The sequence below is a fragment of the Melozone crissalis genome, unplaced genomic scaffold (genome assembly GCF_028551555.1).
Source record: "Melozone crissalis strain CALT ecotype California unplaced genomic scaffold, PUWL_Pcris_2 ptg000002l_1, whole genome shotgun sequence".
In the NCBI taxonomy this organism is placed as follows: domain Eukaryota; kingdom Metazoa; phylum Chordata; class Aves; order Passeriformes; family Passerellidae; genus Melozone; species Melozone crissalis.
In genome coordinates, this window is record NW_026535780.1 from 3,179,318 (window position 1) to 3,195,804 (window position 16,487).

The following is a 16,487-nucleotide window of genomic DNA, read 5'->3' on the forward strand; positions in this document are numbered from 1 at the left end:
TTTAAAATCATTTAGGTTGAAAAGCGAAACTAGAGCCCAAGAACAATGGTGTGAAGTATACATGTTTTACTTCAGGTAGAGAGACTTTCACAAGTCCAACACTGCATGAAAATCAATGACTGGAGTGGCATTCGGGTCTAGGAAAAAGGGAAAGCTGTTAAACACAAGTAACTCAAAACAATTGTTTTAAGTTAATTCCAAAAACTGTGAATGTTTCAGTTTATACTCAGCTTTTAGGAGCAGCAGGTTGGGGGTGGGGGGAATGATTATAAGAATCCTAAAAAATCGCAGTATTTGGTAGGGAATTTCCACTCCAATCAACACTGGCATTTCATTTTTTCCTCAAAGTTTAAAATTACTTTCATAACAAACACTTTAGGGTGTGCAGCTGCTTGGTTCTCTGGTTGTGTTTGGAAATTCAAGCAATTAGAATAAAAAGTATTCACCCAATTTGGTTTCTCAGTCACAAGTAAAACAGCCTGCTTGGGGTTATTCTTGAAACTTGGGTTGCTTAAGTAATTTAAATAGATTTCTATTTCAGAAACAACACAAGAGCCAACAATTTCACAACTAAAAGCTCGAGGGCTACAAAACTTGGCTTCACCTAAGACTCTTAACATTGTTTTTCATTATCTTAATCACTAGGTTCTTTACATACTAATTTTCCATCCCGTTGCCAACCAGTGCCAATCCAACTTGCTTTTCCATCACCCAGGTGAGTGTTACTCATGTTTTCATGGAAATGTGAAAACACTCTGAATACAGTCAGCACAACAGTGTCCATTTCTGTGACTGCTCGCTGGCTTCTGCCAACACTGAGTCATATTTGTAACACAGGTGTAGCTTCTGAGTTCTTTCCTAGGATTTTCCAAATATATGGAGAATGCTGATGGTTGTCCAGATGCAGTTTTGATGACACAGGGCTAAACAATTTGTTTATGCTGGGACTCAAAATATTGCAAACACCAATTAGGTATGTGACTGATTAAGCAAGGGGAGAGATGAGATAAATCACAGCACGTGGTTCAACAGGCCTTAGCAGAGCAGAGAATAAAGTGAATCCTCCAAGAAGGCTACAGAGGATTCAGGTCCCACCTGGTGATCAAAACAGTGTGCCCAGTAACACCTGCACAGCCTGAATCCAGCTGGAGCCACAAGGCAGCAAAACAAGCAGGCAGTGTGAACAGGGATAAATGCTCAGTTAACTAAAGGTCATCACTCAGTGTCTAGAGCTACAAACTAAGCATTTGTGCAGTGATCAGGAAAGAAATGGGATTTTCTTCTCTCTGAGTTAGCTCAACTGCCTATCATCTATTAATTAATCCATGAAAAATTGTGTTATTATGACAAAGCATTAAGTAACCAAGAACTATAGAATGTTTGTGTTGGAAGGGACCTTGAGGCCCATCTCATTTCAATCCCCCTGCCACAGGCAGGGACTCCTTCCAATATCCCAGTTTTCTCCAATCCCTATCCAACCTGGTCTTGAACACTTCCAGGGATGGGGCATCCACAGCATCTCTGGGTTATTCATGCCACTGCTTCACTACCCTCTCAGTAAAGAATTTCTTCTAAATATCTAATCTTAACTCTCCCCTCTTTTAGTTTAAAACTGTTCCCCCTTGTTTTAACACCTTCTGGCTGTATAAAAAGTCCCCTCTCCATCTATTTTTACAAGCTTCCATTAAGTGTGAAAGGCCACAAGATCTCTGAGATGAAACTTCAGAAAATTTGGCTTTATGGGAGGCAGCAGGAGTCTGTGCAAGCAGAAGACTAACTGGTCTTTTTTTAGACATTCACCAGTGTAAACTGAAAATATTACCAGTCAGCTTTCACCAGGGTAAAGCTAACGTGAATCAAGTCACTTGAAAATCATCTCAGACTTTAACAGTCTCCTGTACTTGAGGCTTGGGTTCAGAATTTTGGTTCTCTGCACACACAATATGATGAAAATATATCTGTTTTTCAATAAAAATAGAGCAACCAAAATACAAATATCCCTGTGCAGCAATGGAAACCTCATAAACATCACAGTCATGGTTTCATAAGAGGCAGCTCAGAAGGAAAACTGACTAATCTCAGCTCATTGCCCAAGTGCAGAGAAACAGAAAAGTTTCAGAAAAGTAAACAGAATTTAAAAAAAAAATAGAAGTTCTGATGTCTCCAAGACAAGGGAAGCAGTGACTGAACTGAACAAGCCCTGCAGTTCTTAAGTGCTGTCTGGCAGCATCTTAACTGCTCTTGGCACTTGAGGACTGAAAGCCACAGTTCTTGAAGGACTGTCACGTCACCCCTTGACACCTATAAACTATCCTGAAGCTTAATTCCTCACCGTTTTATTGTGAAGATAATTATAGACCACAGAAACTCAAGAGGCAGGATCATTTCTGCAGCCATTAATATCAGGTTTCAGCTGTGCAAACCAGGAAAATAATGACAGGGAACTCTCATTCTTCAAGGCATGAACCCATGATGAGACCTCACAAGTGGCAGAAGCAGCAAACCCAATCTTAAGCCTGTATGAGCACCTTGTAACATAACTGCCATCATGAGCTGTTTATTTTCCATATGAGGGTGATGTGAGAGAAGTTATAGCTACTGCTTTTAGAGTCATACAATCATTTCATTGGAAAAGATCTTTAGGAACATAAAATCCAGCCATCAACCCAGCACTGCCAAGTCCACCACTGAACTATCTCCCCAAGAGTGACAGAGATCACCTCTATCATCTCTCTTGTAGACAGTGATAAGGTCACCTCTCAGCCTCCAGGCTGAACACCCCCTGCACCCTCAGCCACTCATCATCCAGACCCTTCCCTAGCCCCATTGTCCTTCTTTGGACACACTCCAGGACCTCAATGTCCTTGTTGTTAGGGGTCCAAAAGTGAACAAAGGATTGGAGGTGTGACCTCACCAATGCCCAGCACAGGGGGATTCCAGGTTTCAGGGCAGGATGAGGGCAAAGGGAACCAACACCTCCACCACCCTGTTTGCTCAGGACTGTTGACATTGCTCTGGGGTGGCATGAACCAACTGGCTCCACATGGGTGGACTTTGGGCTGGTGACAGGGCAAAGGGCTGAGTCACACTCTACACCTTGAGTTCTCTTGGAAGCCCTTTGGCTCTCAGAATTAGAAGTCAATTTTGGCTAACATGGGCAACCTGACTGGACCTGAAAATCTGCCTGTCTGGGTGCCAGTTACAAATTCACACAATCTCCTGCTCTTCTTCATAAAACCTTCTTGAGTCTTGTCTGTGTCCAGATAAAATATCTTTGGTTGACTAGCCACAAGTTCACATCTGAAAAAAACAGAAGCATCCCAATGCTTTTAGGGAAAAAAAAATAGGCATCAAGGGACACGGGCCATTTTGTACAGCCATTAAAGTTCCATTGTAATGACAGCATGTGCTGGGGGAGGGTGAGAAGAAGGACAAACAGCAGTTTCAAGTCCAGAGCCTGGGTCTCCCATCAGATATATCACCCTGGGGCTGAGTTACAGGCCAAATGTGTAAAAGTTGAGACTCATTTTTCATGTCCTGTTTATAAATCTCCTGGCTGGGAGACCTCACCTGGGTTTCTGGGTGCTCAGATGTGCTTCAAGCACAGCCTCAGGCTTCCCAAACCCACGGCCACTTCCAATCAGGAGACACCTCAGAGAGCTGGCTGTGTCAAATATCATTAAGTCTGAAAGCAAGTCAAAACAATCCCAAGGGCTTCTGTCCATCCACAGGGAGAATTACTTTTTATTTTTTTTTTTTCCTAAATTGCAGCTTTGAAAGGATTTAGGAGCAGCAGCGTTCTCGGGAGGTCTGTATAATCTAGGAATCCCCTTGTTTCATATAAAGCAATTCACACTAGATCTGAACACTGGCAAACAGTCAGCTAAATCCATTATCGCATGATAATGCTCAAACATTTCATTAATTCCTAACCAGCTGTCCTCTGCTCCCTTACCCCTTTCATCATGCAAACATTTCTTTAACTGTCTAAGGGAGGGGAGAAGGGAGGATCAGCCGCAGCCTCGTAAAATTCCTTCACCCGCTTGGCCTGCGGCAAGTTATTTCTTTTGACACGAGTGTAAAATAATATTGGGGGTGGTGTTTGTTTGGTTTGGCTGGATGGTGAGTATTCATAACAATTTGGTAAGCCAAGTACCTGTGAAATGAAGTACAGAGAACTCATGGCAGCTTGTTGATGACCCTGCCGTCTGGTTGATTAAAATCTCATTAAATAGGGAAGACCCCTCTCTCCAGCATCTATGCCAAGACACAAGGCAAGGTGTTTGGAGCAGGATGCTGCTCTCCAGTGGTTTGAGGTCCTGTAGGTTATTTCTCTTTTAAAGTCCTCGGGTACTCCATGCCAAACAAACCAGGGGAAGCGAGGGTAAGCAAGGGATCATTACCTTGGGAGGTTCTCCAGCTACGTGACTCACTGAAGTGGATACATGCAGCCAAGAGCCAGAGATTTAAGGTGACTTCTGGATGCTTTCTTTACAAAAAGCTCTCCCTGAAGTGCCTCAATTCCTCCACGTTGCTTAGGGACTCTCCAAATAACAGGATTCGCCACCCTGCTGAGGAGGGACCTGAGGGAGTGCTCAGGAGGTGTCTCCAATCCTGCTCTCAGCCTCCATCCAGGGGCTTTTCTCCCAGTCCCTCTCCCAGGCAAAGGCAGCACACGTCTGGACAGCACATCAGGCTCCTGACTGACACTCGTTCCTCCCCTGCCAAGACATGAGAGTGCATTTATTTATTATGGGTTAAATATTTGGAGTTGAGTAAGAACCTCAGAGGGAAAAGGTGGGTCTGTTTCCTTGGATTTTTTTCCTACCCCCTCACTCAGTATGAAAAATCACATTTTTTTAAACTAAAATGTTTGGTTCATGGAAAAATTCCTCTTTCTGACTTTAGGCTCAGCTAAAAGCTGAGAACTAACTGCTCCTGAGTGAAAATAACATGAGGAAATACAGTGGAGAAATATCTGGACACGTCTGGACGTGTCTGGACATTGCCAGAACGGGTCTAAAATGTCAGGCTGAGGTAAGGATCACACTTCACCGCAACAGCAGGCAACAGAAGGACTGAAAAATAAGTACTTTTAAATTTTTTTTCAGTTATTTTAAAATGAGGCATCAACATTTGAGGTAGCTGAGGCTGCCACAAATCCATGGGTAACAAGAAGCACATCTTAGAAGTTGCATGATATCTTGAGATCCTTTCTTGGTGTTTTTAGGTGTGTTAGGATCTCGAAATTTCTACTAAAGTCATTCAAGACTTTTTCTTACCACAGAACCATTAGACATTTCTATAAGTATAGGTATATGTTGTTTCTTCTGTGGAAGAACCTTTAATGTTTTATTCACATGTATTTCAGTTTTGATACAATGGATGTTGTTTTGCTGTCAAGAGTAGGTGTTACACTGGGCTGTTATGGGTGTGTATCCTTTATCTTCACCATTTGGCTACTTAAGATAATTATTTGGCCAGTTTTTGTGTTTATAAACATCTGTAGTATGTCTAAAACCCCAACACTCTTTGAATGGACTTTGGACATCCTCACCAGAGGATGTTTAATTTAGTGAGTTGTGCATGACTGGTCATGCATGCTTTTCAGTCCTCAGTCTGAATTAGCCTAAAACCAAAAACATATTGATAACAGCATCATAGAACAAAATATTGCTCACTTTTTTTTTTTCTTTAGGACTTGTAATAAAGTCCCTCTGTTAGACTCAAGATTTATCTTGCTTTTTAATAGATGTGTACAGTTCTTCCATTTTGCCTTCTGTGGTTTTCCTTTTCTGAAGTCTGGTATGCTTTGTGGTTTATTTATTCACAAGTTCTAGAAAAAGAAGTTCACCATTAAAAAAACTTGTTTTGGAATATCTACTTAATGGTGTGTCAAGAAACAGAAAACAATTACACTTACGCAACGTAACGTGCATTTTTGCATGCCACTTGCAGGCTGCTTTATGTATTCCCAGTTTATGTAAGTAATGAAAATTAAATATCATGCTAGCCTGCACAATGCAGTCAGCACAATTAAAGCTAGGAGACCTTAATTGGGAATTAAAAAAACACACACCAGCACTAAAAACAACAGTCTTTTATGGCAAGTTTACAGAGGGTTCTTCCAGTTTGGCAGGGCTATGGCTGCCATGGGGAATGAAGTGTTTTCATGTCCTGAGAGTCACTAGGCACTGTGTGTTGAGGGTTGTGCTCTGCAGATGTGACAAATACATAATAAATGCCACATGTCATCCTCTCCATGGTGGCCTGGCACATACCCTGTCATAGGGCTGGACATGAGGAGAGGCAGCTCATGGCCTGTGGTGGGCAGAGCAGCAGGGGAAGGTGGGGGGGCAAGATGACACTTTGACTACAGCCAAACATGAGGAAAAGTATTATTCTCCTTCATGATGAAGGACAATTTCAGCAGCTTGGGGCCAGCATGTTTGCAGTATCTCAGGCAGAGAACAGCATCCACTCCTGCACTTTCCAAGTCGTTGGCTTGCAGCTCTACTTGGCACAATTTTGCCTGAGAGAGGCAAGGGGGTCTGTGCTCTGTTTCTGTGTAAATGCCCACTGCCTTGGCAGGGACAGTGCAGGCAGAGCCTCCATCAGCCCTCAGGTTGCCACTTGTGCTCCCTTTCCAACCAAGAGCCCCTCTTCAACCCAGGAGCGGTGACAACAGGTTCATTGTTCAACCCTGGGCAGAGGGAAAAACTCTTGCTACTCAAATGGGGGAATGAGATGCTGGAAAGAGCATTTCAGAAAGGGATCTGAGGGTCCTGGTTGATGGCAAGATGAATGTAAGTCAACAGTGTCCTGGCAACCCTGTCCTGGAGCCATCAGGCACAACATCACCAGCTGAGCAAAGCAGGGCATTGTTCTGCTCTGCTCTGTTCTACTCTGCTCTGCTCTGCTCTGCGGTGGCCTCACCTTGAATATTCTGTATGGGTTTGGGTACCACAATATAAAATAGAAAGCTATCAGAGAGCAATCAAAGGAGGGTAATGAAGATGCTGAAGGGCTTTGAGGAGATGAGGAATAGGAGAAATGGCTGAGGACACTTGGTCTGTTCATCCTGAAGGAGACTAAGGGGAGACCTCATTGCAGGGGGGAAGAGGAGGGGCAGACACTGATCTCTTCTCTGTGGTGACCAGTGACAAGGCTCAAGGGAATGCCCTGATATCGTGTACGGGAGGTTTAGGTTGGATATTACAAAAAGGATCTTCACCCTGAGGGTAGTTGGGTGCTGCAACAGTTTCCCAGGCAAGTGGTCACAGCTCCAAGCGTAGCAGAGCTCAGGGTGTGTTTGGACAGCTCTCGCAGGCACGAGAGTTTGTTTGGATTGTTGGGGATTGTTGGCGCTGTCCTGTGCAGGGCCAGGAGTTGGACTCGACTGGTGAATATTCTGTCACTCTGTGACGCTGCCAGCCTCCAACACCGGCCCCGCCATCGCCCGCCTCGGCTCCCCTCACGTGGGCACCCCTGCGGCGCACGCCTGGGCGCCCCCGTAGCCCGCCCGCCGCCCCCCAGCAACGCCTCCCGCCCCCCAGCAACGCCCCCCGCCCGCCCCCACCCTGCCCGAGGCCACGCCCCTCGTTACATATTCATGACACACGCCCACAGCCCGAGGGACGCCACGCCTCTTGATACATATTCATAACCCACATCTCACGTACCCCCGGGAGGCCACGCCTCTCTCGCTGCATATTCATGAGCCCGGGGGCGGGAGGGGGCGGAAGCGGAAGCGGAAGCGGGTGCCGGTTCCCGAGGACCCGGTATAAAGCGGCCGCCGCTGCCCAGTGCCGCCGCGCTCGCGCCGCCGTCAGTGACCTCGTCCCTTCCCTCCTTCCCTCCCTCATCCCCCCCCGCCCTCCCCGGCGCCGCCGCCTCCCCCCTCCGCCGCACGGAGCAGGTCCCGGGTGCTGGGGGAGACCCGGGGGCAGGTAAGGGGGGCGGCGGGAGCTTGGGCTGTGAAGGGTGTCTGGAGCGAGGGGCGGCTGAGGAGCTGTGGGGTGGCGGGGCTGAGGGGCTGGAAGGCGAGGAAGGGTTTCGGATGAGGGGGCTGAGGGGCTGATGAGGGAGGGCTTGGGGCGAGAAGGTCGTGAGAGTGAGGGAGGTGAAGGCTGGTGAAGGTGAGGAAGGGTCTGGGATGAGGGGCTGGTGAAGGTGAGGAAGGGTTTGAGGTGAGGGAGGTGAGGGGCTGGGGAAGGTGAGGAAGGGTTGGAGGTGAGGAGCTGGTGGAGATGAGGAAGGGTTTGGGGTGAGGGGCTGGTGAAGGTGAGGAAGGGTCTGGGGTGAGAAATATGAAGGGCTGGTGAAGGTAAGGAAGGGTCTGGGGTGAGGTAGGTGAGGGGCTGGTGAAGGTGAGGAAGGGTTTGGGGTGAGGAATATGAAGGGCTGGTGAAGGTGAAGAAAGTTTTGACGTGAGGGGCTGGTGAAGTTGAGGAAGGGTTTAGGGTGAGGGCAGTGAGGAAAGGATTGAAGTGGGGGAGATGAGGGGCTGGTGAAGATGAGAAAGATTTGGGGTTAGGGGCTGAAAAAGTTTTTGGGTGAAGGAGTTATGGGACTGGAAAGATGAGAGGGTTGAGGAGCTTTGGGGTGTGAGTATGTGAAGTCATGAAGATGGGAAGACAATGAGGATCTTGGGGGTGAGGGAGATGTTAGGCTGCAGAGGTGGAAATCAGAAATACCATGTGCTGTGGTGAGAAATCGGGTCAAAGGAGATGTTGGGCTGCAGAGTTTGGGAAGGGATGAGGAATGAATGGAGGAATGAGTAAGGTGATGTTGGAGAGACCTGTTTGGGGCGGCTGAGCCACCTCTTTCTCAACAGAATTTGTTAAGTGCCCCTTTAGGATTGTGTTGGGTGGAGACTGTGCTGGAAGAGGACTTGACAAAGGGACCAAAGATGGAAATTAGTGTGCCTTTTCAGACTGTTAAACTTCAGTAGTCTGCCATTTGAATAATTCCACACTTAATCTGTCACCTGATCTCAAAGCTTTATCACAAAACAATTGAGTCTCTCCTTGCCTGATATGATGGTGGGAGGGTACTGGGGAAAGAAATTACTTCCAACTTCGCTCTTAAAACTCCATGACTGCAGCAATTTTCCTTAAGTTCATGTTATCAGTGATCTACAACTCGTAATTTGCCTCAATTTAGCCCCTTTAGCAGGTGCAGAAACTCTGCTTGACCTTGAAAAATACTCTCTCCATGGGGCAGTTTTCTGTTGGAGTGCTTTGCCTTCAGTATTCTCTAGGTATAGAGAGGAAAAAGGAGGGGAGGCAAAGATTCTGCCGAGGCTCTGACTGGGCACCGGGTGTGGTGAGTGAATCAATGTTTCTGAAGCCTGGCTAATTCAGGGACTTAGAAATGGAAAAGCATAGGAGAGATATTGCAGGATATTGAATGTTAGACAGAGGGGATGTTTTCTCCTTCAGGAAAAGAGATGTTACAAGAATTGGATCTCCAAGGAGAGGCAGCACTAGGTACAGACACAGCCAAATAACTGCATCATGAGGAGGATCCGTGGGAAGGAATTGCACTGTTACAGCATGTGTCCTCTGTGCTCTGCAAAAACTGCTCCAGTGTGAGCTGTGTCATGTTCCACTGCTGTGATCAGACAGTGCTACTGAAATATTTCATGAAATATGGCTTGAGCAGGTGCTTGAGCTCAAAGAGTGAGCTGGTGAATGCTTTTTGCTTCCCTCCCCAAGCTTTTTTGTAAATATCTGGCAGAGGGGGGTTGCTGATGTGGTTGCACTGCATGTGTGGCCTGTGTGACTTCTTCCCTCCTACCAGTACTGTGAAAGATAAGGTTTTCCTTGCTTGGTTTGTTTAGTGATTATACAGGATTGATGAAATGTTCAACATGCCTAATTTTTCCCTTCCTGAATAAGGGAGGAGGTTTCAGACAAGAGATTAAACTATTTACTTGACACTTCGGCTATAAATGCTTACAGAAGTGCTTTTTACTGTGAGTTTGAAAAGCTGACACTACCTTAAACTCCTAAAGATGCATCCAGTAGTCTCTGATGCATCCAAAACCATCTGTGAGTTCCTGTTTATGTCAAAGGTAGTGGCAGCTGCTGTCTTGGAAGTGAGAGCTTCATTCCTCTATTAATGAGATTAAATTGGATACTTGAGGGAGTTTTCATGACAAAATAACAATTTCCATGATCTAATGGGTGGGATCAGTGGAACAACTTCTATTTTAGTTTGCTATTTGGAGTGTCAGAGGCTGCTTTACATGGCTTGGCTTGTGCCTCTCCAGCAAGTAAATGATAGCAGTTCTTGTGTTCAATTATGTATGACTGAGGCATCTCCAGCAAAAGGAAAACGTGTGGTTCTACAAATAAACCCTCCTGTGTGGCTGTGGGTTAACTCCTGCAGGAGCTGCTGCTCCCAGGGAGTGTTGCTGGGAAAGGAATGAGCAGGATCTGCTGATGTGATCTTGCTTGGATGCTGTGGGACTGCCTGCAACGAGGGCAGTCCTCTCCCTCCAAGCTGAAATGTGCCTAAAGAAATCAGTCTGCTTTCAGTACAGTTGTATTGTGCTGCCTTGGGAGGTTGTTTTCTGCTGGAGGTGTCCTTATTAGTCATGAGGGTGGCAGGAACACTGACTGACAGCTGGTGAACCTGCTGCTCCTTCTGTGTTGTGTTGCAGCAAAACTCAAAAAGTCCAACTTTGTTCATTTGCCTTTTCAGTGGGGAGGCACAAGGGGAATATTTCTGTGGCTTCCAGTGAAGCGTGGTGTAACTCTGACTGAAACAATGCACATGCTTGTATGGCTAAGTGCATGTGACCTGAAGTTTTCACACTGAAGCAAGTGTTGAGCCTGTTTGAGGAGCTTTCTGAAGTAACTGCCTCGATTCCTGCAGGTGGAAATCCAGGCTCTGAGAACAGGCAGAAGCTGGACCTGTCTCACAGGGCTGTGACCTCCAAGGTTAATTACCTTTAAGCTCACTCCAGTCCTGGATTCTCTGGCAGATAGAAAGTTAAGAGTTGGTAATATAATGTTGCTCTGCTTGTGTGCTGAGGCAGGAATGCATGGACTCTGCCTCTATCCCTGTATAAACTTAAATGGATCATTTATAAAGGCAAGGAGAAAATTACCATTGGATGGTACCTGCAGAGCAATTCACCAGTGAAGCTGCATCTAACATTTGAAAAACATTTCATGCAGTCAAAATATGTTGCCAGCTTAGAAAAGAAGTTGAAGCTTTAGGGGTCATGAATTCCTGGATGGGAAGATGATGGCTGGAATGACCTGCCAGGTGATGCCTGCAGTTGTGAACACAGCTGCAGGTAACACTTCAGGACTTTCAGCAGACACTGATTTAAGCTATAAACAGTTCCTTTACACAGGAGCATTTGATCTTTTCTTGTCTGTAAACCCTGCTTGTGATGCACTTCTTATTTGAGCACCTTATGGCTTCCAGCAGCAATTCCTAGAGTAGAAAGCCAGTTCCACTGGCAGGATGTGGGCACTGCTGCTTGCATGTTGGGCAAAACCAGTGAAATCCTTCACACTGCCCATCACAAGATGCTGGAGCTGGCAGCTGCTTTTGAGCTTGTGGTCTGTAATTCCTCTGCCCCTCTAACAACATGAGCCATCCTAAAATAATTTCATCAAATGATCAAGCAGTGTCTGTTGAGCAACAGTGTGTGTGTGCTGGTGTCATGTTTGACATAAAAACAAGCTTCACTTGCCCTTCAAAGTGACTGCAATGCTATAGGCTACTTTTAATAGTGTGAAAGTATGCTGAACAGAGGCAAAGCCAGTGGAGTTGGAATGGAGCTTTCCAGCTGATCTGCCAGGAGAGCCCTGTGCAAGTGACAAGGCTGTCCTGACGGAGGAGGAAGCTTTAGCAGCTTGCAGAGGAATGAGTAATATGAAGAACTGTTTGTGCTGTGTTTTAGTTTTGCAAGGGTCACTCCCATGACCTTTATATCTGTAATACTTGTAAGATCCCAGGCTATTCCAGCTATAGGCATAAGATTCACCAGAAATGCCAACAGAACAGCCTTGTGTGCAGTTGTTTCCTTTAGAGATGGATTAACTGATCTGATACCTGTTCTGCTGGAGCTCATGGTGCTTCAGCTTAGTGTCAGTCTTACTGAGCACTTTGATTCAGCAGTAGTCCCTTGACTTGGGGATTACAGAGTGCAGAGAGCATTGCTTAGCTTAATATACCAGCATTAAACATGACATGAGTGAAACAATACTTTCCTAAGCAGAGCATTACACCTGCCCATAATGGCTGTATCAAGTCCAATAAACTTTCTAGCTGTTGTGTGTTTAATGCTCCATGCAAAACCAGAAAACAATCCAGTTGTCAGAGTTGGAGCAGAATGCTGTCAGGATGAGTGACACCATGTGTGTAGCTTGACAGCTGATGTTTCAACCTCAGGGTCACCTTTCAGACAGGAGATCTGGGCAGCCCAGAAACCAAGCATGGCAGCAGACACATTAAGCTGTGGGGTGTTGTGAGCCAGGGGCTGTGTGCTCTCAGTGAGCTGCTGCTGCTGTCAGGTGACTTTTACAGTCAGCAGCTTATCAGTTACCCACACATCTTGCAGTTGGGTCACAGCCCTGCCCAGAGAAACTACCCAAAGCTTCCACTGGTAAACAGATATCATATCCTACTTCTGGGACTGTGAGGGGCTCTTGTATCCAAGCACTGAGTAATTACTGCTCTTCTAAATAAAATAATTACTGTTTAGTGTGGTAAAGAAGCATAACATTCCTCCAAGTGAAACAAGGTACTCAGCATGCAAAAGAGCTGATTTCCTGCTCTAAAATCTAGACCTCCAATAGAGTTGCCCAAGAGTGAATTTGCCTTGAGTTAAAAGCTGGGCTTTGGACACTCAGTGATGGGTTCAGAGCCCTGCAGTGTCTGAGCCATGGAGTGGGGTGTGCTGTGACCTAACTGGCACACGGTGGTTATTAACTAAAGCCCCTTCTTGCTGGTGCTTCCAACAAGTGCGGTGCAGTCATTTGGACTGCAGCTGGCATACGGCTTTGTAACAACTCGGGACAAGCAGCCAGGTTTCCTCATCAAACTTGCTCTTGGCAAGTGAATCTGGCAAGCAGCAGGACACAAGGCTTTTGTTGGATAATGATTGGGTTTGGCTTAAGAGCTGCTCCTGACCTTGGTTTGGCTCTTGCTGGCATGTGCTCTGCTCAAAACATGAATCTCAATCTATAGAAGGTGGGAAGTTGGTCTCTACAATGTGGACCACTACCAAAACCTAAGACCCACTTAAAGATGGGGAAGACTTGATTTCCAGGACTCCCATTTATGGGGGATAAAGGCTATTAAACTTTAGCTTTAGGAGACCTGGCTGGCCTGACACTTCAGGCTTGACTCAATCTCTTTTGCAGTGTTATATGAAGGCTGACTAATCTGGTGGCCTGAGCTGTTCTGGGAGGGGACTGAGACATACTTTCCTTGCACGACTGAAATTGTCAGTCAATAGCTGCTGCTCATGTAGCAAGGCACAAAAGGGTAGGAGATAAGGTTTGGTCTTAAGAGTAAGCAAAAGATATTTTAAAGAAAATTCTAGCGTGTAAATGGCAGTAGAAAGGTGTTACCCTGAATTGTTTGGCTAAACTCTGTTTGAAGTGGATTTTGTCAGTATTCTGGGGAGAGAAGGTTGGTTCTCTGAGCAGAGTGGAGAGAGGACCTAGTTTCCTCATCTTGTTTTAAATGAGGGCTCTAATGTTTTTGTAACTGAAATTGAAACCAGTGTTATGCTGACCCTGCATATTTTCTATCCTCTGCTGGCTGGCCTGGACTACTTCTGCATGCAGTGGAGTTCATTTATTTTGGAGACTTGAAAACAAGCCATTATCACCCTTCAGTGCCAGATAAATAAATGATCTAACTGGGGGCCGAACCCAGTGTTCTTTTACAAAAGCACAACGGCATGTCACTCTTATCTTCTGCATTCTGCCCTTGAATATATGATCAATCTTTCTGGACCACATCCAGAAACCAGGGGCTTAACCCAGCAAGTGATGACTGCAGAGCAGTCAGGTTTCTGTGCCACTTAATTTCCTATCATCACTTACACACAGCAAACAGTGAGCACTGTTTAACCTACAACTTTCTTATCAATCACATGGAGGTACAAATAACAGAAACAGGAGTCAACTCTTAAATAGTCTTGATGCTGGATCTGGGCCTCCAGGTAACTTGAGGGGGTGTTGATTTTTTTGGTTGATTTTTTTTGGGGGGGGGGAGGTGGGGGCAGGGAAAAAAATCCTCCTGCCATGTCATGAGGGGAATATCTGAGCAAGTACACTGGCCTGAGCTGTCTGGCTCTGGGTACTCCCAGAGGAGTGATCTGGCAGTCTGAACTATTGCTCCTTAGAGTAGTGTGGCTGGCCAGCTAACTCCCAAGAGTTCAAAAAATAACCCAAAACAAATGCACAGCTTGCTTTAACACCAGCCCTTCTAGTGCACGTCCTGTTTGCTGTCTGATTCATAGCTGGAGGAATCAGCTTGTGATGTAGGCTTGTTCTTGGCTCTTGTTCTGCTTCTAACTTCGGTGTAGAGGGAAAAGGCTCCCACATCTCAATGCACAGGTACCCTAATTGTTTCCAACATCACAGCACTTCCACCTCCGTAAAAGTCAAATTCCCTTCAATGAACTGAAAAAAGAGTGAATGGGCAGTTACCTGTTCCCTTCGTGTTCTTACAGCTGGAGCTTTTTCTGCTGCTTTGTTTTCAAATCACCTCTCCAATTTGTCATCTTCCAGGTACAGTCTGTTCAAAACTCTCATTATGCAGCTGCATAGCAGATATTTCAGCCTACTGAAGAATTGGAATTGAATCAGATAAGGTGTCTCCCCTTCCAGACAATTGCTCTGGGATAGTTTGCGTGACAGTTCAGGGTGCCAGTTGAAAATAAGCCTCTGACCCTATAGCACTAGTGGGATCTCTAATCTTCTTTGTATGCATATGACCTAGACACTGCCATGGCTGTTCAATTGTGTAGTAGCCCCCAATTAAGCTGTATATAAAAGGGTTTGTGTTCCCATACAGTGAATTTTGTGCTAACATCAGATGCCTGTGTGTCTGGTGAGTTTGGTATTACATTGTTAGCAAGTCTTTTACTGGTTAGAACAGCAGGATATATTTGTGGCCAAGTAATAGCCTTGGTGTGATGACTTAAGATAAAGTCTCACTACTGTGTCCCAGGGTATTCTTAGCCTGGTCATGGCTAGATGTCTGTAACATCACTTTAATGTCAATGTAAAACCTAATGAGTCTCAGGGATGTACAGTATAAACTTGACTCTGCTCCATGAACAATTTCACTGCATCACCCTGACTGTCTGTGGTAAAGATACACTAAAACCAAAAAACCCCAGTGCTCAATTACTGCAAAGTATGAAACATGCACATTCATCAGACTTCCAGCTCATCCAGCAGCCCAACACTGCATGGCATTTCCCTCAACTGCACTTAGCAGTTTTCTCTTCCTCATTAACTATGCTCCTAAATTAACACGTTCTAGGAGATCAGTTCCAGTTCTTTGTTAGGGCTGGCTACTGAATAACTGGTTGTAATTAATGCCTGAATTTATCACTGCTACAATACTGGCTACACTGTTCCCTGTGCTTCAGCCTCTTTAAGAAGCTCTTTGTCCACAGACTCCCTGTCTGGGTGGCTCTGTGAGGAGTCTGTGTATTGCTGAGTATCTCACTTGCAGGGTCCTTCAATGAACCTGCTGAGTTGCCCTGATTGTGGATCACAGCCTCATTCTGTCTGTTGGGAACTTTGTGACTGGTGTGTCCCTGATGGCCTTTTGTGACCTTTGAAGTTTTAGGGGCTACCAAGTGACAAAGCCATGCTCTAAGTGGCCCATGGTCAAACCACTGACAGAGAAAGCTTTAAATCCTTATGTGAAATTATTGTATTGACTGGATATATGTATACACATATATATATATGCACACACACACCATAGCTTACAAAAGACAAATTCTTTAAGTAGGGAATAAGGTTTCAGCTTTACATGCAAAAATCGCTGCTGTCCAAATGATTTGGAGATCTTGCCCTAGAAGATGGGATAAGAAAGTTGCTGCAGTTCTGTGCTTCAAGCATTCACTAAAATTGCTTTCTCTGTGAAAAAAATAGTCTGAAATAAAGAGGTGTTGGTAGTGGTTCTCCAAGGTTTAATGCTAAAGGTGTATTTTCTAATAAGAGCATGGGAATACTTCAGCTCTGTATTTTTAACACCTTCACTATGCACTGTCCTCTCCTTGCATCTAAATGAATGTGGTCAGGGTGAAAGTACTGTGCAAATGAAAGCAACACTTGCTTTATCTCCAGTAGCAGCATTCAGTTCATTAATGTTGCATTTCCCTGTGACTTAGTGGAAGCCTGCCTGTGTCAAAATATTAAATAAGAATGGGTTCCTTATTTTTGCATTAATGACTGTCCAGCATAATTTTTAATTCTCACCTGATG

At 45.4% G+C, this 16,487-nt stretch overlaps 1 protein-coding gene across 4 annotated transcripts in view; it reads left to right on the forward strand.

Moving 5' to 3' along the window:
* SLC45A4 (solute carrier family 45 member 4) overlaps window positions 1–16,487 on the forward strand; it is an 85,165-nt gene that overhangs the window by 14,721 nt on the left and 53,957 nt on the right. The window contains exon 1 of one of the 4 annotated variants that reach the window (XM_054296252.1): window positions 7,890–7,949. The exons of the other annotated variants lie outside the window; for them this stretch is intronic. The gene's annotated coding sequence lies outside the window, so the exon portion shown is untranslated. Of the gene's footprint in view, window positions 1–7,889; window positions 7,950–16,487 lie in introns of those variants that run through there. 4 annotated transcript variants of the gene reach the window in all.